At 40.3% G+C, this 27997-nt stretch overlaps 2 long non-coding RNA genes across 2 annotated transcripts in view; both read left to right on the forward strand.

Annotated features, from left to right (window-relative positions):
• LOC115263151 (uncharacterized) overlaps positions 1-27997 on the forward strand; it is a 489784-nt gene that overhangs the window by 431451 nt on the left and 30336 nt on the right. The window lies entirely within an intron of this gene.
• On the forward strand, positions 6585-7226 carry LOC134283996 (uncharacterized). The gene is made up of 2 exons (XR_009997122.1): positions 6585-6745; positions 6805-7226. It is a non-coding gene; the product is annotated as an uncharacterized LOC134283996 (long non-coding RNA).

A 27997-nucleotide genomic window follows, 5' to 3' on the forward strand; every position in this document is an offset into this window, starting at 1 on the left:
AATTTCGCAGAGGGTTACGGCAAAGTGATGGTCTTTCGTGCTTGCTGTTCAACATTGCTTTAGAGGGTGTAATTAGGAGAGCGGGGATAAACACGAGTGGGACGATTCTCACGAAGTCCGTTAAGCTGCTTGGTTTTGCTGATGATATTGATATTATTGCTCGTAAATTTGAGACGATGGCGGAAACGTACATCAGACTAAAGAGTGAAGCCAGGCGAATCGGATTAGTCATTAATGTGTCGAAGACAAAGTACATGATGGCAAAGAGCTCCAGGGAGGAATCATTACGCCCGCCATCCCGAATTAATATCGACGGTGATTGAATCGAGACGGTTGAAGAATTTGTGTACTTGGGCTCACTGGTGATCGCCGGTAACGACACCAGCAGGAAAATTCAGAGGCGCATTGTGGCAGGAAATCGTGCTTACTTTGGACTCCGCAGAACTCTACGATCGAACAAAGTTCGCCGTAACACGAAGTTAACTATCTACAAAACGCTGATTAGACCGGTCGTCCTCTATGGACACGAAACATGCACCCTACGTGCAGAGGACCAACGCGCCTCCGTTTTCGAACGGAAGGTGTTGCGTACCATCTATGGTGGAGTGCATATGGAAGACGGGACTTGGAGAAGACGAATGAACCACGAGCTGCATCAGCTGCTGAGAGATCCAACCATCGTTCACACCGCGAAAAACGGGAGGCTACGGTAGACGGGTCACGTCATCAGGACGACTAAAATGGTTCTCGAGAGTCATCCGACCGGTACAAGAAGTCGTGGTGCGCAGCGAGCCAGTTGGGTCGACCAAGGGGAGGACAATTTGCGAACCCTTCGCAGAATGTGGAACTGGAGACACACAGCCATGGACCGAGTGGAATGGAGACGGCTACTATGTATGTACAGCAGAGGCCACCCCGGCTTTAGCCTGATCGGTAAGGTAAGTAAGAATGCAATAATTGAATGAGATACCAATAAAGATTACACTGCTCGACAAAATTTTACAAAATTGGGTGTTATGGGATGAGAAAAAAAAATAACAGGGGTTTGGGGCCCTAGAAGTGTCATAGTGAAAGATTTTTTGTAAAATATTGGACCGGGCCTTCACAGTTCAAAACCGAAGTTTGTATGGAGAACTTGGGGTGTTCAATTGATATGTGCATTAGAACGTGCCGTGCATATTTTTATTTGGGTTAGTTGCGTTATTATCTAACGCCTAAATATATGCACAGCGCGTTCTAATACACATATCAATTAAACACCCCAAGTTCTCCAAACAAACTTCGGTTTTGAACTGTGAAGGCCCGGTCCAATATTTTTCAAAAATTCTTTCACTATGACACTTGTAGGGTCCCAAACCCCTGTTATTTTTTTTCTCATCACATAACAAAATTTAGTGTTGAACGGTGTTATTAGAAAAACAAATTATGATATGAAATCAGTTTATATGATTTCATTGTTACCAATTCGCTATTCCCCTTTGATCGGTAAATACTTTATAATTTTTCAATAGTAAAGAAATTAAGTAAAATACATGTACTTTACAAAAAAACATGGGATATACTACTACAATAGATCAAATATTGGTCGTAGTGGTTTATGTCCCGAATATGTAGAGAAAAATTACAAGTAGCGAATATAAACAAGAACATCTGCTTTAAAAATCATTTTTGGGTTTACATGCAATAATTCAAAGCAACGCAAACCGCAAGACTATCAAAATTGACGAAAACAGAGCAATAAATATGTTTCCCGTAATCCTAATTGCTTAGCCGGCTACTAATCACAAGGAAAAAACGAAAAAAAAACTTCACAATCATTTGCGTGGTATCCACAGAAGCGCCACCGAAGATAAAGACATCTGTGCACGTTTTCCCGGTTCGCAAAGAAAACAAAGTTTCCTATGAAAAATCTTATTCTCCTCATTCATGCAATTACTCATGATGAGCCGCCTAGTGAATGGGCACTGAGCGTGAACCAAAAAAAAAAACTTACCCGACATCAGCATGCAGACCGGTTTGCAAGCCCGGTGATGAATAGCTTTCCTGCTGAGGGATAAAAAAATCCATCCTTTTACTCCTGACCGGTGGAGAAGAGGGAGGGAGTGCTTGAAACGTCGGTTGTTCTCAAACTGCTCTGAACGAGCTCCTGGTGGTGCTTTTTCCGAAAAATGGGCCAACGCTTAAAATTCCTGACTGGACATCAATTTCCAATCACGACAAATTGTGTTGCCCAGAGTCGTTGAGAGTAATTGAAATGAAATCTTTTTTTTTCTTGTGTGACGAATTTTTATTTCAGAGCAACCACCGCGCACCGTCATGACCGTTCTGTCCAAGGGTGCAATAAATTTTGCCCGATAAACAAAGTCACTTTGCTCTGCTTCTCTTCTGAACTGACTGAGTGAAAAACTTGCATTCAAATGAGAAGTGTTCGCAATGTAGTCTCTTTTCATTCTCGTTCTCGTTTTTTTGTGGGTGTGCAAATGTCTCCACGTCCTAACGCGCCAGCCAGCAGCAGTGCTTGCAGCTTGTTATTTTGTTGCATAACAAGGCCGCCTTGTAATGGATACACACGTTTGAAACACATTTTCTAGTGTGTTCAACATAGAAGCAGGAAAAACAGGATGCCTCAACTCATGTTACCATCAATCATCCGTCATTTCCGACGTGTGATGACAGCTGTACTTCACTCGTACTTTGTGTAGGTGTGGGGGATATTTGTAGCTTTACTGTTGTACAAATTGTTTGCCATAGATGTAGAACATGAACGAGTCTAATGTTTTGTGCTTTGATTTTCTGCAAGGTAATTAAACTTTTTATTACTCATTCAAATGCAAGATTGAAAAAATAGGACATTTTCTGAGGTTTATGAATCTTTTGTGGTGTTATTGTGTAGAAGTGTTGTGACTTCTTGCTATTTCGTTTCAAGCCTCGAATTTACCATGACATTCGACCATCGTTAACCTGCTTCAGAACTATTATCAAGCCTTTTTGCCTTTCTCGTACACCAAGGTGTACCGAAAGGCTATATGTTCACTCCAAAAATGAAATTTTGATAGAACCCCCGGAGGGCCAAGTCTTATATACCAATCGACTCAGCTCGACGAGTTGAGATTATGTCTGTGTGTATGTATGTGTGTGTGTATGTATGTGTGTGCGTGTGTATGTGTGTATGTGTACAAAAAGGTCACCTCACTTTTTAATAGTAAATATAATCCGATTTCAACGCTTTTATTTTCAATCGACGCGGAATATTGTCCCATTGTTTCCTATTGAAAATGGTTTGAATCGGTCCAGCCGTTCCGGAGTTATGGCCATTTAGGTGTTCCGGACCGGTACCCCAGGAAGGGGCCAGATATGAAATTGCAACAAACCCATGCATGCGACCCATCTAACCACGGCATTTTCGATTATCATACGAACGGTAAGCAGGAAAATAGTTGCAGATTATATCTGAACCGGTAGTGTTCCGGAACCGGTTCTGGGTGTCCCGCCGGAAGTGGCCAAATATAAAAGTGAACCAAACCTATGCATGCGACACATCAAATTGCAGCTTTTTGTATAACCTGATGAACGGTAGACAGAAAAATAGTCTCGGACCATATCCAAACCGGTAGCATACCGGAACCGGTTCCGGGTGTCCCACTGTAAGTGGCCAAATGTAAAAGTGAAACAAACCCATGCATACGACACATCAAATCACCGCTTTTTATGTAACCTGATGAATGGTTAACAGGAAAATAGCCTCAGACCATATCTGATCCGGTAGTGTAACGGAACTGGTTCCGGGTATCCCGCCGGAAGTGACCAAATATAAAAGTGAACCAAACCCATGCATGCGACACATAAAATCGCAGCTTTTTCTATAACCTGATGAACGATAAATAGGAAAATAATCGCAGACTATATCTGTACCGGTAGTGTTGCAGAACCGGTTCCGGGTGTCTCATCGGAAGTGGCCAAATATAAAAGGGAAACAAACCCATGCATGCGACACATCAAATCACCCCTTTTTCTGTAACCTGATGAATGGAAAACAGGAAAATAGTCGCAGACCATATCTGATCCGGTAGAGTTCCGGAACTAGTTCCGGGTATCCCGCCGGAAGTGGCCAAATATAAAAGTGAACTAAACCCATGCATGCGACACATCAAATCGCTGCTTTTTCTATAACCTGAGGAACAGTAAGCAGGAAAATAGTCTCAGATCATATCTGAACCGGTAGCATCCCGGAACCGGTTCCTGGTGTCCCGCCGGAAGTGGCCTAATTTCATACATGCGACACATCAAATCATGGCCTTTTCGATAACTTGTACGATCAGCAAGAAAATAAGCTATGCCCACATTAGAAACTACTGATAGTGTTCCGGAATCGGTTTGAGGTATCTCGCTGAAAGTAGCCGAATGTAAAAGAGAACCAAAAAAATATTCGCGACACATCAAATGGCTTTTAAGGTATCCTGATGAACGGTTACCAAGAAAAAATATCTCAGATCATGCTTGGGAAAACTAGTAGTATCCCGGAATCGGTTCCCGGTGTCCCTCTGGATGTGGTCAAATTTAGAAGGGAACCGAACTCCATGCATGCGCTTCATCAAACCGCGGTTTTTTCGATAAGCTGATGAAAGGTTTTCAAGAAAACCAGCTCAGATTACGTTAGAGACCACCGATAATATTCCACAACCGGTTTCAGGTGTCCCGCCGGAATTGGTCAAATGTAAAAATGAGCCATGTAAATTTTCCGGAACCGGTTAAGGGCGTCCCACTGGAAGTGGACATACATAAAAGTGAATCAAACCCATGCTTGCGGTACATCAAATCGCTTTTTTGTCAGTAACCTGATGCATGGATGATAAGAAAATAGGCATAGTCCACAGAAGTTACTACCAGTAGTGTTTTTAGTTCCGGGTAACCTGATTAACAGTTTTCATAAACTCAGATCACATTTGAATATACCGGTAGTGTTACGAAATCATTTCCAGGGGTTCTCGTAAGCAATACAAAATATACTCAGATTACATAAGAAGCTACCGGTGGTGTTGCAGAAGCAGCGTTGGGTGCTTTAGCGAAATTACGAAAGTGAACTAAATTAATGCAAGCGATAGATATGTGTAAGAGAACCAAAAACCTAAAACAAAACTAAAGCGATCTCATCAAATCACACCATTTTAGATTCCTGAGACGTAAATTTACAGTAGGATGGACCAACGTTGTATGGAAAAATTAAAATTTAAGCGCATCAGCCCGGAACATTCTTTTAAATCTTTATTTGCGTCTAAAATTACTACGCAAAATTTTGATGCGGCTGGAGGGCGAGCTCTGTAATGTGGTTGATATTTGAATGTGATATAGCATTGGCAATTCAAATTACTACATTACAAATTCTACATGAATTTTGCAACCAATGGTGCAAAGTTGCCTCATAAACACCCCTCCCCCCTCCCATGCAGGCTTGAAAAGTGCCAGTATCCAGCGTCATTTCCAGCTGAAATTGAGATAATCAACCATCCTTCCATCATTCCATTGATATTAGCTTCAGCATTGATGACGTCAAACCCGACATCAACCTATCATTCACCTGTTTTTATTTTGGCCACCAAACCCAATATAGACTCAACAGTTGTTCGATGTTGGTCCAACAATGGCCCAACATACGATAAAAATTGACCCGACTTTGGCCTGACATTCAATAATTTTTCAGTCTGGCGGAATTTTGCAGGGGTTTTCGCAAGATTTTTCGTGTTTCGTGCCCAGCTAGTCATTTGAATGACAATTCTAATCTAAGACCCTCCAAAACCCCCGAAAACGCCCCTGAAGCCCCTCCCCTTCTGAAACCCACCCCCTCCTGAAACTCATTGAAAGCCATCTGAAACTCCGCATGATCTCCTTTAAATCTCCTAGTAACTCTCCCTTGTTGAACTTCTTTGCAACCTTGTAATCCATTTAGGTAATAAACTGAATCCATTTAGGTAATGAATCCATTTAGGTAAAAATTCTATTGAGGCAGTCCCGGCTCATTACCTAAATGGAGGTTTTAGTGTAATGAATGAAAGGCCGTAAGGGGTCATCGATAAAGTACGTATGGGAGAGGGGGCGGGGGGTTGTGGAAGTGTGACAAGCAATGTATTAAGTATAAAAAAAGCCGTACGAAGGGGCGAGGGGGGTTTCAAATTCCCAATTTTGATGTGACGTACTTAATGGGTGTTCCTTAATGAAATTATCTTTTTTAACGTGACGTACTTGATGGATGCTCTTTTATGTGAACTAAAACAAAAAAACACATTATTCGAAAACTAAAAATTAAATCTGGAGCTCGATTAGAATAGGTCGTATGTGCTTTTGTCGATTAAAAATTCGATCAGTTGGATTCGCTTATTATAGCGAAAACCGTTGAAATTGAGCAAAGTTGATACATACAGCAGAATCCTCACAAAACAGGCTTTCTGTTCCAACATTGAAAGTTTGCAAAATATCTGCCATATTGCTACAATGACTAAAATGAACTGATCGAATTTTATATCGACAAAAACTCATACGACCTATTCAAATCGAGCTCCAGAAATAATGTTATGATTACATTTTGTGCGCTTAGGACTTTTTCAAATGTAACGCCTGTTTATCTCACTCCGCGTTGGAAAACTCACACCGTCAACATCGCGGGAAATCCACGGGGAAACCCGACTTCCAATGGCCCCATTGGGATAAACCAGCCTCGAACCGATGGACCGGAACAAATTGGATATCAGAGGTGAGAAAACTTTTTATGGATTTGACAATATTTACCAATATTATACTTTCTGATTTCAGGGTGAAAACGAAACGTCGACTAATCGGAAATTTGGTGCAGACAACAGCTGGAGGCGGATCCCCGATCAGTGTATAATGCGAGACAAAAGAAACGCTCTGCACTGTCCTTGGGACATCCGTGTTGGCGTCGTAGTTACTTCCGTGGCAACAGTTCATCAGAATAGCCAGCAGTGGACTCCCCAGCGGCAGCTGGATCCAAGACAGGATTTGCTTGCGGCAGTCGTGCATTGATGTACGGATACCACATGATTTCGTTACCGATCTTGCGGACCGATTCATTCTACAGTCCGTGTGCGGCCATGTCGATACATCGGAGACGCAGCAGTATTCCGGAAGTCGTTTTGCCGTTCTTTAAGTTTTCATCATAGGTACTTATCCTGTTCAATAAAATATACAAGGCTTTTCTGCCATTTTCTATAATAGTAATAATCTACAAATCATTTAGCTACTTTCAAATAACTGTTTCCCTAAGCGATTAATTTTTATGGCGATTTCGAATTGCATACGCATTTTGGTGATTACGAAGAAAATGCTTATTTTGTTGTGAATTAGCAAGATTTTTTTCGCTTGGGAAAATAGTTATTGAAAAACAGAAAATTCCGAAAAATAATGGTTCCAATTGTGAAAATATAACCACACAGTATAGCATGCTGTTCATTATACTATATTGCACAATACACAAACAGTTTCATTGAGTGTTACAATTTTCTCCTAAATTTATTGTTCAACTGTTCTGCAACAGTTTGGTGCACTTTTATTACTGCAGAAAATGAACTGTATGTCCACAGTATGGCTTACTGTTTTACGAAAATTTTGTTCGAGAAAAATGCCAATTTTTTATTGTAACATAACTTAACCGCCTATTCCCCATATTGTAATTTGCTCGAAAACCATCTATCACACTGTTGAAACCGTTTATGGTAGGGTTGATTTATTGTTACTTTGTATATTATACCATACTGTTGAGATACAGTAGGAAATAGTTGTGAACAGTGTGGCAAACAATGGTTATGCGGGTGACTCTAAGACAAGATTGATTGCGTCGACGGAAAGATCATGAGTACATATTTGACGAGAAAGGCACTATCACCACTAGGTGGATAAATCTGGGTTTTATATTCTAATGAAAGATATTATAGAGAAAAGATAGTTTTAAAGAACGAACAAGATCGCGAAGTGATGGAAGAGCTGTACTGCGCTTAGGTGCACGGAAGCTTTACGAGAAGCTCTGAACCGCTCGCGCAGAGGCTACTAAACTGGGTCGTGGGAGGAGGAAATATTACCGGAGGAATGGATGGAAGGTATCGTGTGTTCCATCTATTAAAAAAAGTGACAAGTTTGATTACGGGAACTATCGCGTGATCACACTACTGAGCGCTGCCTACAAACTACTCTCTCAAATTTTATGCCGCCGTCTATCACCGATTGTAAACGAGTTCGTGGGGCAATATCAGGGTGAATTCATGGGTGAATACGCTACAACGGACCAGATGTGCGCCATCCGCCAGGTGTTGCAAAAATGCCGCGAATACAACGTGCACATCACTTGTTCATCGATTTTAAATTGGCGTACGGCGGCACAATCGATCGAGACCAGCTATGGTAGATTATGAAAGAATACGGCTTCCCGAATAAACTGATACGATTGATCAAGGCGACGATGGATCGAGTGATGTGCGTAGTTCGAGTATTAGGGATACTCTCGAGTCCCTTCGAATCTCTCAGAGGCTTACGACAAGGCGATGATTTTTCGTGCTTGCTGAGCGGGGAATGATTTACATGAAGTCCTTTCAATTACTACTTGGTTTTGATGATGATATTGATAGTATAACTCGCAAATTTGAGACGGTGATGAAATCGAGGCGGGTGAAGAATTCGTGTACTTGGGTTGGGCTCGCTGGTGACCGCCGACAACGACACCAGTAGAGAAATTCAGAGACGGCAGCAAATCGTGCTTATTTTGGACTCCGCAGAACTCTACGATCGAACAAAGTTCGCTGTCACCTGAAGTTGACTATCTACAAAACGCCGGTCTAGACCGGTAGTCCTCTTTGGGCACGAAACATGAACCCAACGTGCACTGCACAGGACCAACGCGCCCTTGGTGTTTTCGAACGGAAGGTGTTGCGTACCATCTACGGTGGAGTGCAGATGGAAGACGGGACTTGGAGAAGGCAAATGAACCACAGCTGCTAATAGAACCAACCACCGATCACACCATGAAAACATGGAGGCCACGGTGAGCGGGTCACGTTATCAGCATGTTGGAGAGCAACCCGACTAAAATGGTTCTCGAGAGCCATTCGACCGGTGCAAGAAGACGTGGTGCGCAGTAAGCTAGGTCGATCAACGCAGAGGACACTCAGGCCTTAGTCTGACCGGTAAGGTGGGTTATAGTTTCAAAAAAAACTTCCTCGTCCTCGCGAGCATATCTTTCCTGGAGTTGTTGAAGATCCTAGAGATTTATCATATTAGAGCATAGTTGCAAAAAACTGCTCGACTTCTAGTCAATGTTCCGGCCAAATGTTCCGAAGATCATGTTCTCGGACGAGACTATTTCTAACAGTGCCAAATGGCCCTTAAATCTCTCTGTAATACTCCTGAAAATCTCTTGAAAACCCCTGAAATCCCCTGGAACGCCCCTGAAACTCATTTATAATCCTAAAACCCACTGGGACACTACTGAAATCCCCTGTAACGCCCTTTAAAAATTCTGGAACACCCCTGAAACCCCTTGAAATTCCAGAACATCCTGAAACCGCCAAGAACGTCCCTGAAAGCTCCTAGAAAAAACGCTGAAACCCCTGAAACACATTCGGAGCTCCTGGAATGCCCCATGCAACCAGGGTTCCTGATTTCCACATTGCATCCCTATTCACAATGAGAGCCACTTAGCAGCGAACGGTTGTTGCATCTATTGGTTTGCCTGCTTGGCAGAGACTAAAGCAAACTGCGAAGATTTTTTAATGGGTGTTATGTATTCGATCAGGACAATCAGTTTGCTACTTCTTTCTCGACTCGCTTCGGCGAAGAGGAGTAATTATATAATAATTATGAAAGTGATCATAATGAACGGAATGAGGCGAATATACGGACCATTGCATGAAACCCCCTGGAACACCCCCGAAACCCTTTGAAGACCCCTCGAGTATCCCTGAAACTTCTTGAAGCTCGCACACCTGTAACATTCCAGAAATTACTGGAACGCATTTGAGACCCCTGGAACGCTCCTGAGATTCTTCGAATCACTCCTTGAACGCCAAATAAACTCTCTGAAACCTCTTGAAACTCCCTGGAATACACCTGGAATGACCCTAAAATCACTTGAAACACCCTGTGACACCATCTAGAATACCCCTGAAATTGGACTGCCTCTGAAATCGAAAAAGCAATTAGGTAGTAATTCCCACAGTTTAGGTAATGAAACTATTCAATTTTAAACCATGCAAAAGTGCTTTGGACCTTCTCTTGGATGATTCTTGTGACTATGGTGAGACCTTGGAATTTACAGGGGATAGACAAAATGATCGGTACAGGCAAAAATTTTGCTTTTTCAAAATTGGTTAACTAGCTGTAACTTTTCGGAAAATGCATAAAATGTTCTCAATTTTTTACTGAAAGTTGGTCAACTAGTTGTCTCTCAATGGTTCAATGGTCAAAATTTGGGAAAGATTATGCTATTCTACATGAAGTCTTGAAAAAGACATGATTATCCGATTGCCAACTTTGAGCTGTTATATCTCCGGATTCAATTAACCAATTGCAATGAAATTTTGACCATTCAAAACTTATGTAATGAACTCTTCAAAACATTTAACTTAATTTGAAATTTTCAACAAGAGAAAAAAATATAGCGATTTTATTCATTTCACGATTTCTCAGTAAATTGGTCTATTTTTAATTTACATCCCATTACTTTTTCAATTGATTAGCGACTATGTTGTTACTTTTCTTCAAAACACATGTATATATATAAGTATAAAAGAGGGAAATTAAATGAACTATAATTTGCATCTTGAATGTTGAAACGATGTTGAAGTTTTGGATAATTTGGTGTTTTATTAGAAAAATAATCTAATCGAATTTTTTTTCGTGTTGAGAATTTTTAATTAAGTTAAAGGTTTTTTATAGCTCATTATATAAGTCATGAATAGTCAAAATTTCATTGCGATCGGTTCATTGAATCCGAAGATATAAGAACTCAAAGTTGGCTATCGGATAATTATACCTTTTTCAAGAATTTTTATAACTTCGTGGAGACTAGCCCGGTCTTTTCCAAATTTGGACCACTGATACACAACTAGTTGATGAACTTACAGTAAACATTTGAGAGTATTTGATGCATTCTTCGAAAAGTTACAGCTAGTGGAACTTTTTTTGAAAAGTGAAAATTTTGCCTGTCCCGATCATTTTGTCTATCCCCTGTATTATTGGTTTTACAGCAAACATTATTTCGAAGCAAAAATTTCATATATTGAATTTTAAGGATAGGACACGTTCGGTGTAGTACTAGAATTGTAGTAATGAGCTAAATTTTTAATGATGAGAAGGTGAATTCCCCGTTTCTGCAATGAAATGTTGCAAAAAGCGTGGGTATTATGATTCCTTGACTAATTTGATGCTGTTTAAGCAAAACTTTGGGTAACCGTGTAGTTGTTTTTTTTATTTCTTGCAACTTAAACAACATAGTTGTCCAAAGATTTGCTTAATGAATGGAATGGAACATCCATTCACAAGAACAGCTCGCACACTCTTCTAGATGCGAAGTGTCGATAATTATTTTGTTTACTAAGGTCACTAGTAAATCAGAGATGGAATTACTCTCCTCATGAAGCAATTCGCGAGTGTAAACCCAACACAAGGCTTACTTACGATTCCGAGAGTAAACAGTGTGTGAGTTTATTCACACCCGCCTGCTTCGTGAGTAAGAAGCAAAACAAAAACAGGAACACTCATGAGCTTTTATGTGTGAAGAACTAGTGGAGGTGCGGAAAGTGCATTTTGTTGTGGTTATAATAACAAATCCAGTGATTATCCAACATAAACTAATGCTTTATGCTTCATTGTTCCTGAAAAGCAGCACATGCGAGTGCTTGCCAGCTTCGTTTACTCACGAATAAAGAAGTGCGAGTATTCTCGGGCCCCTGTTGTTCACGAGTATGTTTGTTTTGTTTTGTGTCTGCTCAGCTGCAATCTTCATGATTTTCCATCCCTGCTAGTAAACCTTGCTAGATTGCCGTACATTTTTTTGGCGAGTTTCACGATTTTGTGGACGCAGGAGCTGATTTTGTGAATATGCAAGGGTTACACATTTTTGGTGTAGTCTGGAAATTATGCACTTTAGCGCTGAGTGGCTTTAGCATGTATACGCTTTTATTAAATTATTTTAAATTTTAAATTTTATTTAAAATTTGGGACAATTATTTGAATTTGATTTATAAAACGATTTTCAGAAACTTATCAACATTTGGATAGTGTTCAATAATTGGCAAATTACCTAATTTGATAGTTTCTAGGACGAAAAGGAACAAAGAACACCCCAATTCCTTCAATAAATAATGTTCATCTTGAGTTTCTGTTCAGTGCAAAAATTACCGAAATTTATTTCCCCAATTGAAAGTTCGCAGCAATAAAACTTGGTGCTTCATCCCTCCCATGAAGAATGAATACTGTCGGCAGCAATAAAAGCTTCCTTACAGCCAAATTGTGCTTGCAACCACGCTCCAGTCCAACCGCTACACCGTCTCTTCTAGGGAAAGATTACAATCACAGTCGTTGACGTTACATGAAATCTATCTTTATTTAAGCTCATAAGCACCTTTTTGTGCTTCCTTTTCTCGCCATTCTATGGATTTCAAGTCGAGGTAGAACGCAATAGCACAAGGAATGCATTTTTGACATTCGCGTTTTCTTTTCTTTTTGGAGTAACTTCCCTACTGGAACAAAGCGTGCTTTCCCGCTTTATATTCTATGAGCGCACCAAAGACATTAACTGAAAACTTTGTTACCGATGGTCATTTTTGCATTTGTATTCTCCTGTAATGCGTAATTAAGTTAATATACTTTTTATTACGATAAACTTCAGGGTGATGATGAATTATTCTTGGATATTCAAAATATGTTAAAGATTAGCTTTGAATTTGCTTCAGTGTTACTCAGTTTTCAAATTTCGTGTTTTATAAATCTCTTATACAACATTATATATTTTCCGTCTTCATGGTCAAAACTCCACGCAAGTTTGAATAAGCCTTAGGGGGTAGATACTACGTCCACAACCACAACGATGACGACGTAGCGAAGACCGAGGACGGCAACCAATGCTCCAAACTCATCAACGTTCTTCTTTCTTTCTATCGGTGATTGTTCGGTCGGCTGGTTGGTGTGAAATAAACACTCGTAACCATCATCGTGGCTCAGCGCTTCCAAAAGGACGACGACGACGGTGGTTTAATATTTCCATGTCTAAATTTTCTCTTCGTTAGGGCAGTATGCTCGTACTCCGTGGTGATTGTGATGTTTATGCAATCGTGTAATAAAATTATATTTACCTACCTGGTTTTATGGGAAAAGTTTCACAGCAAAGTTTTGCGGGATTTTGAAGAGACTGGTCGGTGAGTCGAATTAGGGTAATTTATTAAAATCAGCATGCGCCACGGCTCGGTTGTGCCAATCAAATTCATTTCATTGCAGGTTAGAACAATGAAGAATAAGCTTCAATTTTTATTATAAATGAAGTTGTAAAATGGAGTTTTGTAATTGGAGTGGACACAGTTGAAAGAGCGGACAGAATAAAACCAGATGAATCAAGCGCTTTGCAGTTCTGGATATGTGCATCCATCGACGTGAGGGTAATTTAATCAAAAGTGGATAGACCTGTGCGCCGACTATATTGTGCTTGGCGGCGGCGCGAGGGCCATTTTTGACCCCCGAAGGAATTCTAAAAGGAATCCCCGAAATTACTCTAGGAGGAATCCCCGAAGGAATTCCAAGAGAAATCCCCGACAGAATTCCACGAGAAATTCTCGAAAGAATTCTAGAAAGAATTACCGAAGGAATTCCAGGAAGAAATGCTGCAGGAATCCCTGAAGAAATTGAAGAGAAATTCCAGGCAGGCTTGCACAGTTTCAGGATGGTCAATGTCGAACGACACCCGCTTTAACCATCACCTCATAAGACAAACGTAATCCATAAGACCAAGCCCACTCATGGGCTCAATCAAGCGTTTTAACGTTAAGTAGAGCCCCGAACAAGGAAGCGACCCGCACCGGTCGCTGCTAAGTAGGGCTCGAAAGCGAAAAGTTTACGTACGGTTCGTAGCAGGGCTTAGAATATAGAGACACGCAAAGTACGGTCTCTATCCGTAGGCTCGTGCGCTCTCTCGCGTTTAGCTCTCTGGGTAGCGTAAAGAGGAGACGAAAGAACATGAGTATGGATTTGTTGCCAGGTATATAGTTTCTAGAGAATGATTTTCTTGTTTTGTATAGGTAGGAATTTATTTTAGTTTGCATCAAATATTTGAAATTTTCAACCAATCAATATCATAGATCGTTACACGAATAACACAACAAATTGTCTGACATAGAATTGTGATAGAGTGACAATACAAACGCAGAAAAATAATAGGTTTAAATTGACAAGCTTTGCTTAAGTATGTTATGAATAAAGTTTTCGCTTCTTCGCCAATTTTAGGATCATGCATATCGAAAATGTATTGATTTTCTCTTAAAAATAGTTAAGATTGCTCATAATCGCACCTTTAGTTTTTGATTCGGCCGATTGTTTCGAAACTAATATTTGAAGAAATGTATAGTGATTCAGTGAGTTTTGCTGTTTTAACACGTACATGTTTGAGCCGGGTTTTCTACGCAGCAAGTAAAGCTTAGTTTCGAACATTTAGAAAAATGTCCAAATAAATAACTCGCGAAGTTCGTTCCGACAAGTTTCAAAATTATCGTCATCCGACGCAGATTCCGGTGAGAAGATGTGCGTATTTTCTAACCCGAAAAGAAACTATTTGACGGTAATAAGTGACCACAAGGTTTTCTTTCTTCACTTTCCGGGCTGAGATCCTCCGCTTTGAAAGAGCTGTGCCTCGCGTTTCGTTTTGTCGTATATATTTCAAAAAGGCAAAAAAGTTTTGGTTTGATTGCTGTTTTTGAAAATGGTGGTCGTCAGTGGGTGGTTTATTAAATATAAATTTAAAAATATAAATTAAATAAACGAGACATTAGGAAGAAAGTGTGCGAAATGGGTAACTTCACCGTCCACGCATCCTTCCTCCCCTGTAAATTCGAGAAGTACTTTGCCGCAATACAATATTCTGTACTCCAAGTATTTCGAAGAATCATCTTTGCGCGTAAATACAACGCAGTAGACCAGGCCGCTTTGATGCATGTGTCATATCTCTGATATGCTGCAAGCATCAGTATTGACAAGAAAAGTAACACGATTGCTTTCCAGGGTGATTCCGCGTATGTATGAGATTAGATAAGAGTAGTTACGATTATTCAAATATGCTTTGACTGTACCTAACTCAACTCAGATATCAAAGAAACACTACAGTTATTTCTTTTTGTAAAAACTAAATCATACCGATAAAATTTTAAAAAATGTAGTCGAGCTGCCAAGTTTCACCAATTAAAATAGGCGGTGTGCAGGACTGCCATATTGCAGGTTCCGCGTTATAGAAAAAGGAAGGCGTTGGATGTTAAAATACAACAATTGTTGTATGAAGTGCCAAAAAGGAGAGTGGGCTCATTATGTACTTTGACTAATACGCAGTCTACTTCAAGCGCATAGAATCTGCTTCCAACAAAATATTCATATACCAGCATCCAAAAGATCGCAATATATATTAAGCTTTGCGAGTTATGCTTTGTAACTAAAAGGTTGTGACTGAGTATACAATTAGCAGATGTTAAAATACACGTTAATGAAAAAAAGTTGCGCAAACTTATCGCAGACTGTTAGAAGACAGCTTCTACTATGACCAGGATTCAAGAATCTTGACCTACGCGAAGTTGTAAAGGAGACAACTACGTTATAAATGTGTTGGAAATGCAAGGGATGTAGTTATTCAATAAACCTAATTATTAAAAAAAGATGCTCATAATCCCAAATTCAGATAAATTTCTTGCGAGAAAGGCAACATGAATATTGAAGAGATGGATATTATTTTAGATAAAAATTCAACCTACAAGTCATACAGTAAGCAACAAACATATAATTTAAAAAAAGATTGCTTGAATTCCGGGATTTAAAACAATCCCAAAACTGGTACAAATCTCCAAGTGAATTATTTATTTGAATTCAATTTTTACTAGCAGTTTTCAGTCTTATCCAAAACCCCATCTTTCATAATATGAGCACAAATTATTATACTGAATAAGATTTGCAATAACCCCATAGAAATACACAAAATATTGCGATGATTTACAGAAGTGCAAAAAACCGATGGTACGGAGAGAATAGAGACCACCGGTGCGCAAAGGCGACCGATCATTATTTTACTCACATGGAAACGAACAACCGGTGCGAAAATGGGTTGATAACGAAATTAAAAATCGTTAACGACGTGCTGTTGCGTGTGTAGTATTAAGCCCACGGGTGGGCTTGGTCTAATAGAATCGAATCACGCCAAATCCACTCAAGCCAAACCTCGTTCAAGGCAGAGTCAGCCACATCCAACAGCAGCAACCGCCTCTCTTTTTCGAACCACACGATCAAACACGAAGGGATTTTTTGTTCTACGCTTTGCATTTATATTCATATGGCGTACTATGTTTGTGTTGATTGTGCCATGCAATACTACTTAACCAATTGACCATCATCCTGGCTTTTTCAGATGACAGTCATCCAGCAGTGAGTGACATAACTCTGCGCCGAACAACTGTTAATATGCGTTCGGCTGCTCAGGAGATTTGCAAAGAAAGAGCTCGATGGGAGCTGCCACCGCATCAAGGCGTTCGTCTCGATTGTGTCTGGTAGCAACATAGAGCAACGGTCGGCTGTAGCGTTGATGGAGGAAGCAGAAAATTGTTGCTGTTGGGGCTTTTTTGTGTCAAGATGGTAGTTGTGCACAACCCTGATTCCAGGAGTAATCCCCGACACAATATCAGGAGGAATCCCCGAATGAATTTTAGAAGGAATCCGCAAAAGAAGTCTAGAAAGAATCACCGAAAAAATTACAGGAGAAATCCTTGCAGGAATCACTAGCGGATTCCTCAAAGAGCCCGAAGGGGATTCTAAGACGAATCCCCATAGAAAGTGGAAGAGGAATCTCCAGAGAAATTTAAGAAGGAATCCTCGAAGGAACTCTAGGAAGAATATTCGAATACCAGGAGAAATTCCCAAAGGAATTGTGGGAGAAATCACCGTAGAAATTCAAGAAGGAAATCCCGAAGGCATTCCAGGAGGAGTGATTCCGTGAGGATTTTTTGAAAGAATGAAAGGAAGAATCTCCAAAAGAAATCTAAGAGGAATCACCAAAGGAATTCCAGGAGGAAACCCCGAAGGAATTCCAGGAGGAATCCATGAGGGAATAGCAAGAGGAATCCCCGATAAAATCCCAGGGGGAGATGATGAAGGAAGTCCAGGAAGAATCCCCAATGAAATTCCAGATTTTGTTAAAGAATTCGAGAAGAAATCCTCAAAGTATTTCTAGGAGGAACCATCGAAAAATATCCAGGAGGAATCTTCGTAGGAATTCCATGAGAAACCCCTGAAATAATTCTAGGAGGATTTCACGCAGGAATTCCATGAGGAAACCCTGAAAGAATTCCAGGAGAAATTTCCGAAAAAATGATAGGTTTGCTTTTGTTCTATCATATCATCCTAAAAACATCGATGTAAGTAATTAGAATACCAAGAAATAAAGCAATGAGTGAAATCGCGAGTCAACTCATGCATGATTTTTTCGGCGGTGAGTTTGGTGAGTCAAGAATCGCGCGTGAAACAACACAAGCATGAGATTTGAGAATTTGAGTTTTTACCAACACTGGCTATAGGTGGTTGAATTTGATTATGTCGAAATTACATTTTCAGCACTGTTCCTGAGGGAATTTCTGAACTAATTTCTGGAGAATTTACTGAAGAGATTCCTTTTTGATCCACTGAAAAAGAAAACATGTAAAAATCTCTGGAGAAATATTTTTTAAATATTCTGGAGACAAACCTACGGGAATGTACAATGACATTTTAGATGAAATCACCGGGGTAGTTCTAGAACGAATCTCTGGAGGAGTTCGTGAAGGAATAATGCATGAATTTTTGATTAAATCTTTTGAAGAAATTCCGAAGAGACTGCTAAATGAATTTCTGAAATAATTCTTGGAATAATTTCTGAAAAAATCTGAACGAATCCCAAGACAAATTTCTGGAGGAATTCCTGCCGCTTTCTTTTGAGAAATTCAAAGAAGATTATCTAAAAGAATAAAATAATTTCTACGAGAATTTTTAAAGAAATTTATAAGGACATTTTAGAACACATTTTTGAAAAGTTTTCTGAATCAGTGGCGAAATTTATAAAAATTTTAAAAGGCATTTTAGAAGCAATCCAGGATGTTTTGCTCCTAAATTTCAGGGAGATTTCATAAGGGGCTATTCATAAACCATGTGGACTTTTGGGGGCAAAGGGTGGGTCTGGTCAAAGATTACGCTTCATACAAATTCATAAATTTTTGTATGAACAAAAGTCTACTAGGGGGGAGGGGGTCTGAGATGGTCAAAATTTGGTCTACGTTGTTTATGGGCCGTTCATAAATAAAGTTTAGGAGAATCTTTTGAAAAAAAAAACAGAATTTCTTATTTTTTATGGAATTATTTGAAAAATTTCAGAAGGTATTCGTGGAAAATTTTGCTTTATGAAGAAATTTCTAAGGAAGCCAAAGCGTGTTTTCTTGAAGAATAATTTTAGAAATCTTGTGAGAAATCTCTGGATAAATTACAGAAGATAACTCCTGAGACACTTCCGAAGAAGTTAATTGTTACATCTTAAGCACTACATGCTAGATTTTCATAACGAATACCTGGAGAATTTTTTTCAGCGATCTTTGGATTACTTGCAGAAAGAGTCTCCAGAAGATTTTCAAAATGTATCCATGCATCGGTCTGAGAACCGATCTATGGAAGATTTTCTGGATATATTTGGTGATATTTCTGGAGGAACTTCCAGAAAAATGCCTCGAATATTTTATGAGAGATCCATTTGAAGGTATTTTTATGATTCGCCAGAAGAAATGCTAAAGGAGAAATTTCAAAATTAATCTTTGAAAGATTTTATAAGGGAATTTCCGAAAATTATTTCCAATGTGGTCACTGCAAGAATTTATCAAACAAAAGATGAAGGTTTTTATCGAACGCCTTGCCAACAGGTTAAAGCCTCTCTTTAAAACAAAATATACGCACATACGCAGCGATCTGTGGAAAATTTTCCAAAGGACTGGTGAAGAAATTTCTAAAGAAATCCATGGAGAATTTTTACTAAAGGAATGCTAGAAGGAGCAGATGGTGAAGTTTCTAAAGCAATTTGAAGCTGTGGTTCAATTTCTGAACCAATAAATGAAGAATTTCCAAAAGTATTTTCTCTACAAGTATCTGAAAGAACCCACCTTTCAAAGAATTTAAAAAAAACCCGTAGAAGAATTTCTGATATTTTCCCTGAATGATGTACTTTGAAAATCATTGGAGGAAATTCTCAAGGAATATATGAAAGTTTTTCCAGATGGAATACTTGGAGAAATTCTGATAGAATCTGTTGGTTACTTTTTAAAGATATTGCTAAAATGCTTCCTTGAAGCCATTTAGAAAAACTCCTGAAGAATTTCCTGTGAGATTTCACAATAAATAATTAAGAAAATTTCTGTAGAATTCATGGAGCAATTTCCGAAGTAATCCATGGAAGATTTTCCTAAGGAATTCTTTATGTTTTTGGACCAATCTGAAGGAATTTATGGAGATTTTTTTTTAAATCCTAGCAAGATGCTTTTTATACAACTCGTAAGAGAAATCTTTTGGGAATGCCTGAAGAAATTTCCCAGTAAATATACAGCGGCCTAAATTCCTATTAGCGCACACGCATTTTTCAACATTTGCGACTAGTTATTACATAAAATTTCGACGATTTGTTACTAAAATGATATATACTTTATTTCCACTTGGTTGTATGGAAGACAGTCAAAACTAATATTTTTTTTTTGATTTTGTGAAATAAAAATATCATTTTTTGGCCAAGAAATTCCTATAAGCACACAGTGTCCAAGCTAACGGCATTTGTGTTTACTTCACTCACACCACAAAAACTTGTCATGCGTGCGTAAAGTTATGCGATTCGTGCACAGTGTTGTTTGTTGACAGTTTTAAAAATGCCGTAAGGAAAGTTCTTGGACGAAACGGATCGAAGATTAATCCTTGAATTGAAGGATGTTGGCCAAAGTAACCGTGCAATCGTCAAGAGGATCGGTAGAGGAGAGACGGTCGTGCGAAATTACCTGAAGAAAGGTGAGAATTAAAGCATCCGGAAGAAAAACAAAGGCCAACTCCAAGATCACCAACCGTGCGAGGAATTGAATTATCCAGCTTGGTGAAGCCAGGGAGCTGGATTCATCCGGTATTAAGAAGGAATTGGGTCTTCCCATCTCAATAAGGCGAGTATCTCAAATATTACGTGGATCTGGACACATGGTGTACACGAAAAAGGCCAAAAAACCCAATCTTACGCCGAGGCATGTTCAGGCAAGACTGAATTTTGCCAGAACCCATATGTTGATTGATTGATTTGTCTTTATTAACCCTAAAAGGGATGCCTGGGGTCCATTGGACCCCAGGCGCCTTTCAGAGTTCGTCTTTGATGGAACACACTCAGCGAGGTGACGAAGCTGAGGCCATGAAGGTATCCCTTTTAGGGTTAAAGAGACTTTCAGCCCTTGGAACCCATATGTTTCGGATGCGGAAACGGAACAACGTGGTTGTTTCCGACGAGAAGAAATTCAATCTTGATGATCCTGACTGCTGCGCGTATTATTGGCACGATCTTCGGAAGACTCGGTAAGTGTAGCTGAGCAGAAATTTCGGTGGAAGAAGTTTGATGGTCTGGGCCGCATTTTACCGTAGAGGTCAAACCCCGATTGCAACAATTACTACCAGAATGAAATCCGAAAACTATGTTGAGCTTCTGGACAGTGTTTTGATCCCATTTACGGAGGATGTGATGAAAAACGAATTTGTTTTTCAACAAGTAACGCTGCGACCCATGTCAGCAAGGCCTCCAAACAATGTTTTTTTGGAGCGGGACTTCCCAGTTGTGGATTAACCAGCGCGGAGTCCGGACCTAAACCCAATTGAAAATTTTTGGGAAATCCTCGCAAGACGTGTTAACAGTGGAGGACGGCAGTTCGGATCAGTTCTAGAGCTGGAAGCAGCTGTTAGAGAGGAGTGGCGGAAAATTCCTTTGGCAATGCTGCAGAACCTCGTCGATTCAATACCGAAACGAATTTAAACAATTCGGAAAATTGGTAAACAAACAAAGTACTAAAGTTGTTGTGTTGTTGTGATATGATTTTTAATAACTGAAAATAAAGGTGCGCTTATAAGAATATCCATGCTCAAATCCCGTTTTCTCCTATCATTCCAAACAGTTTGAAAGAAAAATCTTAGTAGTTGGTAGAAATATCATATTATCCGAATTCCGAAAAGCAGAGATCATTTATTTATGTATTGGACTTTCATACTACATGTGGCGGTGAAAAATGATCATGCGCTTATACCCAAGCAACACACATGTTATATAAAAGTTACGACAGCGCAAGTTTTGGTTGTATAGAAGTTTATTTTACGTTATTTCAACACTATGTTAGAATTACGTAAAATAAACTTCTATACAACCAAAACTTGCGCTGTCGTAACTCTATTATAACAAGTGTGTTGCTTGGGTAGGAATTTTGGTCACTGTATAGAGGAAGATCTGGAATGATTGCTAGATGCACTTCTGAAAAATCATGGGAGATTTTCTAAACTAATCCCAAAAGCAAATTTTCAGATAAATCCTTAGCAAATTTTTTGAAAACAAACTTGAGAAGGAATTCCAAAAGAAAAACTTGAAGAAATTTTCAAAAGGAATCCCTGGAAGAATTTCTGAATATTTTTCCGAAAGATTTCCTTAAGGAATTTCTGGATGAAATTCTGAAGAAGTCACTTAAACATTTTCTAAAGGAATCTCTGCAGGCTTCAAAAGATTTTTTTTATAAAATGAATTGCACGAATTTTTCGTTTTTAAACGTAGGGGTGGAAAAAACTAAACACAAGGGTAATTAAGGCGAAATAAAATCTAAATTTACCAAAATAAGTATTTTTTATATTTTATCTGAAGAGCTGGTAACTCAGTGAACAACTTGTAATCACCCCAATAATATCATTGCTTTCAGTAAGGTCAGAAGTTATAAGATAAAATTTTGACGTTTGGTATGCACAATTTTAAAGGGAAATTACATCGAATCCCAACTGATGCTGCTCATCCATCACTCAGCCCTTTCAATAAATAGGGGGAATAAAATGCCACGCGAAAGCATTTTTACGATCCTTGCGGTTTCATCGTCGTTTCGAAGCATCTTCCAGTCGATAACATCTATCACCCAGACATTGTATTATGCATGGATGACAAGAGGTGGCGAAAAAACAGCCATATTTTTACTCGAAATGATACCCGATTTGGCTGGAAGCTGTTGCGTTGCTTAAATCGATGAGTTTAGCGTTATTTCTTCTTGACAACCTGTTTGCACCCTAAAGCGCAAAATAGCTACCTGTTGGGCCAAAAAACCGCACTCTACCACAGGGCCTTGGCATAAACATCCTTTTTGGCACCGAACCATCCAGTTTTTCTGATAAATTGAAGATTCCAGCCTTCAGTCTGGCGGGAAATGGTTGTTTGTGGTTGGGGAGGCAAAGACTTGAAGAGGTCTTTGCTTGAATGGAAAAGTATTCAAGCAATCGGTGGTGGTGAGAAGAAAAGGGGTTTCTCCCCTGTCATGATTTATCGATGACTTACGGCGAGTAACGACAATAATTTTAACCTAATTGGATCATAAAATGAGACAAAAGCGATAAAATGATAATAATTGTCACGAAACAATTGGTTCATTTGAATAAAAATGTTGATGAGCTTGCAGAGAACCGAGTTATAGATGCCTATTGTGGGATTCTCTCGGAGCACCTTAATGTCATTTCAATACCAACGAATGCAGAGGCTCCGTCGTCGGAAGTAAACGAAACATAAAACGGCCATTCAGATCCAGGAGCGACCGAATAATGAATTCCTTTAATGTCTTAATTAAAATTTCGGGCAATTGATTGGATAAATGTTCGCCGGGGGCATCAAACCGTCAGGATAATAGGAGAAATTGCTGTTCTTTTCTTTCTCAATTACAATCAGCAGCGTTTCAGAACAACATGGGACCCTTTCGAAAACGTCCCTATATTCAAAAGAGTACCATTAAACATCCGACAAACGCCTATGATGATATCCTGATATGAGGAAGGATACAGCCCAAACCCAGTAGGAAGCCAATTCTCTGCGGCGCAGCATTAGCACAACCCACTACTGACTGGTCGCATTTTGTTCCCAATACATATGTATGCGGTGGGAATAAATTTCCATCGAAATCGGAAAAGATGAAATCGAAGAAAGCTCCGGTCTTTGTGGAAATGATTATGAGTCGGCAAAAGCTTACATTCCTGGTTCTGCGAACGGCTCTGACTGATAGGTTCTGGCTTTTCGGCTTGTTCGTGAAAATTGTTTCAATCAACGACTTTTGTGATGGGAGCGTAGTTGGTGGGTGTCTATGGCAATGGAACATTACAATTTGTGCCAACCGGCACCAGCCAGGGCCAGAATATTACCGACAAGGTGAAGCGAGGAAGTGTGTGGGCGGGTTGGAAGTGCCAAGAGGAATAACTAGCATCTGATGCTGCTGGGTAGGGGCTTTGCAAATTGATATCGTAAAACTCACATCACAACGGTATGTAATTAAATTTCCTTTTGAAAGTGAGGATGAATTTCGGAATCGGATGCTCGTTTGATATATTGAAATGAGAAGAAAGGCATCATTAAAATGTTTCCAAGGGGAATAAGCGCTGTGAAGGCTTTTACCTAGTGTTTTGTTTGGGATATACTCGGAAGCATTTAGTAGCCTTTGAACTGTGAAATTGAAATAGGTTCAACCAGTATTCAACCTCCTTAATTTGTAAACATAAAGCACAAATCTAGTATAATCTTTTCTTTCAACTTGAAGAGTTCATGTTTTCATGTTTACTTGTAATATGTGTCAATGTTGAAAAAAATCATCGTATTCTCCCATAATATTTTTTAAATGTTATTCAGCCATTTCAAAGAAAATGGATAAAATAAAACTTCGGATATGGTGGTACTTAGTGGGCTTTAGGTTCATGGAAAACAAAACGATCCAATAAATGTTTTGCCCAGCTTTAAGTTTTACCTTTTCTGATTGCTTCCGACCAGAATCTCATAAATATTAAGATTTGACCATCTCCGTTCTGGGAGATGGGAGGCGCATTATCAATTTGAAATAATAATATCTATTCTGAATTTCATAAAAAATGCAGCACTTGAATTAAAACACTAGAATTGTAGCAATTATACTGTAGGGTCTCCAGTTAGCCTAGTGGTTAAGGCTATGGATCGCCAATCCGGAGACGGCGGGTTCAATTCCTGTTTCGGTCGGGACAATTTTCTCGACTCCCTGGGCATAGTGTATCATTGTTCTTGCAACACAATATACATATTCATGCAATGGCAGGCAAAGAAAGTATGTATATAATTAGCAAATTGAGAGATAAATTTATGAAAAAAATTACCACATGCTTTGGTAGGATTTTGACCCACGACTCCGTATCGCTAGTCTGGCACTTTAACCAACTAAGCCACTGAGCAAGCTACGGTTCTGAGAAATAGAAAGGTCAATCTGCATTCGAAGCACCACCCCAACCGGGACCGTCTTTCATATTGAGTTGGCAACCCCTGCTATCTATATTTCTCTCCCTGAATACGAACCTGATATTGTTCTGTCATTCATATGTATTATGTTTACTATTATATAACCTTGACCTGAAATCATTCAAGACACGTTTTTTGTACTCGATGTTACCGTTTTATTAGAATAAATGTTTCTATAGTAAATGCGAAGTAAATGTAGTTTTTCGATTCGGTGATTCGACATCTTCCGTCGCGATAACACTTTAGGTTGTGGTGCCCAGAAACGCGGATCGCGCGGTGAAAGTGCAATCATGAGCGAGGAAGAAAGAAAGTTTCTGTTGCCGTTGTTCGATGGGTCAAACTTCACCGCCTGGAAGTTCCGAATGAGGATAGCACTTGAGGAGTACGAGCTCGTTGAGTGTTTGGATTCGGAGCTGGCGGATTTGGAAGAACTCAAAGAGGCAGCGGGCGATAGTGCTGAAGTACGAGCTCAGAAAAAGGCGAATCGAGAGAAACGACTGAAGAAGGATAGGAAGTGCAAATCGTTCCTGGTGTCCCGCATTCACGATTCGATGTTGGAATATGTGCAGGAGAAGCAGACACCGAAACAGATTTACGATGCCTTAGTCCGTGTCTTCGAACGTAAGAGCATCGCCAGTCGGATGCACCTAAAGCGTAAAATGCTTGTGATGAGATACGAGTCAGGCACGCTTCAGGATCATTTTCTTCAATTTGACCGTCTGGTTCGGGATTACCGTAACACGGGTGCAGCGATGGAGGATCTGGATGTAGTTTGTCATCTGCTCCTGACTCTTGGTCCGGCTTATTCTACAGTTGTGACAGCGCTAGAGACAATGCCAGAGGAAAATTTGTCCTTGGAGTTTGTCAAGTGCCGTCTCTTGGACGAGGAGATTAAGCAGAAGGGGCTGGGCGTCGAATCAGTTACTTCGCCAACGAGCGGTGCCGCCTTCGCGGGTTCGAAGAAGCAGCGACCAAAGAAGAAGAAGTTCAAGTGTTTCGGGTGCCAGGAAGAAGGTCATAAACTAACCGACTGTCCGAAGAACCAGCCGCAGAAGGGTCATTCCAAAGAAAAGTCGCGTCCGAGGGCTAATCTGGCGGATGGAAATGCAGTTTCGTTCGTCGTCCAGAGAGATGGTTGTGAAATTTCGAAGCGAAGAAAAGTGCAGTGGATAATTGACTCAGGGTTCTCAGACCATATAGTGAATGATAAGGCTCTATTCGAGGTGCTAAGGCCACTGAAGAACCCAGTGAAAATTGCTGTCGCCAAGGATGGCGAGTGGATCACGGCGCATCACTCCGGAAGAATAAAACTGGTGTCTGTTGTGAACAATGTGCGTTTTCCATGTACAGTTGATGACGTTCTTTATGTTCCTTCATTGCGATGTAATTTGTTTTCGGTGTTGAAGATAGAAACGAAGGGCATGAAAGTGGTATTCGGTAACGGAAAAGTGGATGTTTACAAAGGGTCCGAAATCGTGGCAACTGGTGCACGTCACGGGAAACTGTATGAGCTCGATCTTTATACAGAATGTGACAACGAATCGATGTTGGCCTGTGGTCGGATTTCAAAACGGCTGGAACTCTGGCATCGCAGGTTTGGCCATGCAAACATGAAGCATCTCGAACAGTTAATTGATAAGAACATGGTAGATGGTCTGACGCCCAAGAAGAACGTTGGTGAAGAATCGATCGTGTGCGAACCTTGCGTGATCGCAAAGCAAACGCGGAAGCCTTTCCCCAAGCGCGAAGGTAGGCAATCGTCGCGGGTGCTGGAAGTTATCCATTCGGATGTTTGCGGGCCAATAACGCCGACCGGACGAAATGGTGAACGGTTCTTTGTAACGTTTATTGACGATTGGTCTCATTTCGTAATGGTGTTTCCAATGAAAACGAAGGATGAAGTTCGCGAGTGGTTCGAGTACTATGAAGCTTTGGTCACGGCCAAGTTCGGAACGAAGATTTCCCGTTTGAAATGTGATAATGGAGGCGAATATTGCAACAAGCGATTCGTGGGGTTCTGCCGTAATAAAGGGATTCAAATCGAATGGACTGTCCCTTATACGCCGGAGCAAAACGGAACCAGTGAAAGAATGAATCGCACTCTTGTTGAAAAAGCGCGTTCGATGCTAGTAGATTCGAAGATCGGTAAAGTGTTTTGGGTACAAGCAGTGCAAGTAGCCGCGTACATTTCGAACAGATGTCCGTCGAGTGCTATCGAGTTGAACAAAACCCCTTTCGAACTGTGGGAAGGACGGAAATCGAACGTTTCGAAGCTTCGCGTGTTCGGTTCTGTAGCATATGTCCATGTTCCGAAAGAACGTCGTAAGAAGTTGGATCCGAAGGCGTGGAAAGGTATTCTTGTCGGTTATTCGCCAAATGGTTATCGCGTGTGGCATCCAGAGAAGAAAGAAATTGTGATTGCGCGTGACGTTGATTTTGTAGAAACGGCGGAATCCGAAGAACATGCCGAAGAAGAAATGAAGAACTCGAAGAATCCAGCGAATGAAGTTGCAGTGATCCGATTGCCCGCAGTGGAAGAAGATGATGAAGCTGTTGCTGATATCAGTTCTGAGTCCGACGAAGAAGAATACGCAAGTTTCCGTGAAGAACCAGTGCAAAGTGATGGTGGAAACGAGATTGCTGAACGTTCTGAGAGAAGATCAGTACGCGATCGCAAAGCGCCAGGGTGGCATAAAGACTACGAGGTGGAATACGTCAGTTATGCACTCAATGCGCTGAGTTATGTGGAAAATTTGCCTGAGAAGTTGTCGGAGTTGAAGATGCGAAGTGATTGGCCGCTATGGAAGAAGGCAATGCAAGAAGAAATGGATTCACTGGCGAAGAACGACACCTGGACTCTTGTACAGCTGCCCACAGGAAGAAAAGCAATCACTTGCAAATGGGTGTTCAAGATAAAGAAACCTGAAGACGATTAGCCGGCTCGCTACAAAGCAAGGCTCGTAGCGAGAGGATTCACCCAGAAGCATGGATTCGATTATACCGAGACTTACTCACCCGTGGCCCGTTTGGATACTCTGCGCACTGTATTGGCTTTGGCTAATCGTGAAGGAATGGCTGTTCATCAAATGGACGTGAAGACAGCCTTCCTGAACGGAAGACTATCTGAGGAAATCTATATGGTGCAACCCGACGGATTTGAGCAACGCGAAGGACTAGTCTGTCGACTGA

Source organism: Aedes albopictus, chromosome 2 (genome assembly GCF_035046485.1).
Source record: "Aedes albopictus strain Foshan chromosome 2, AalbF5, whole genome shotgun sequence".
Lineage (NCBI taxonomy): Eukaryota > Metazoa > Arthropoda > Insecta > Diptera > Culicidae > Aedes > Aedes albopictus.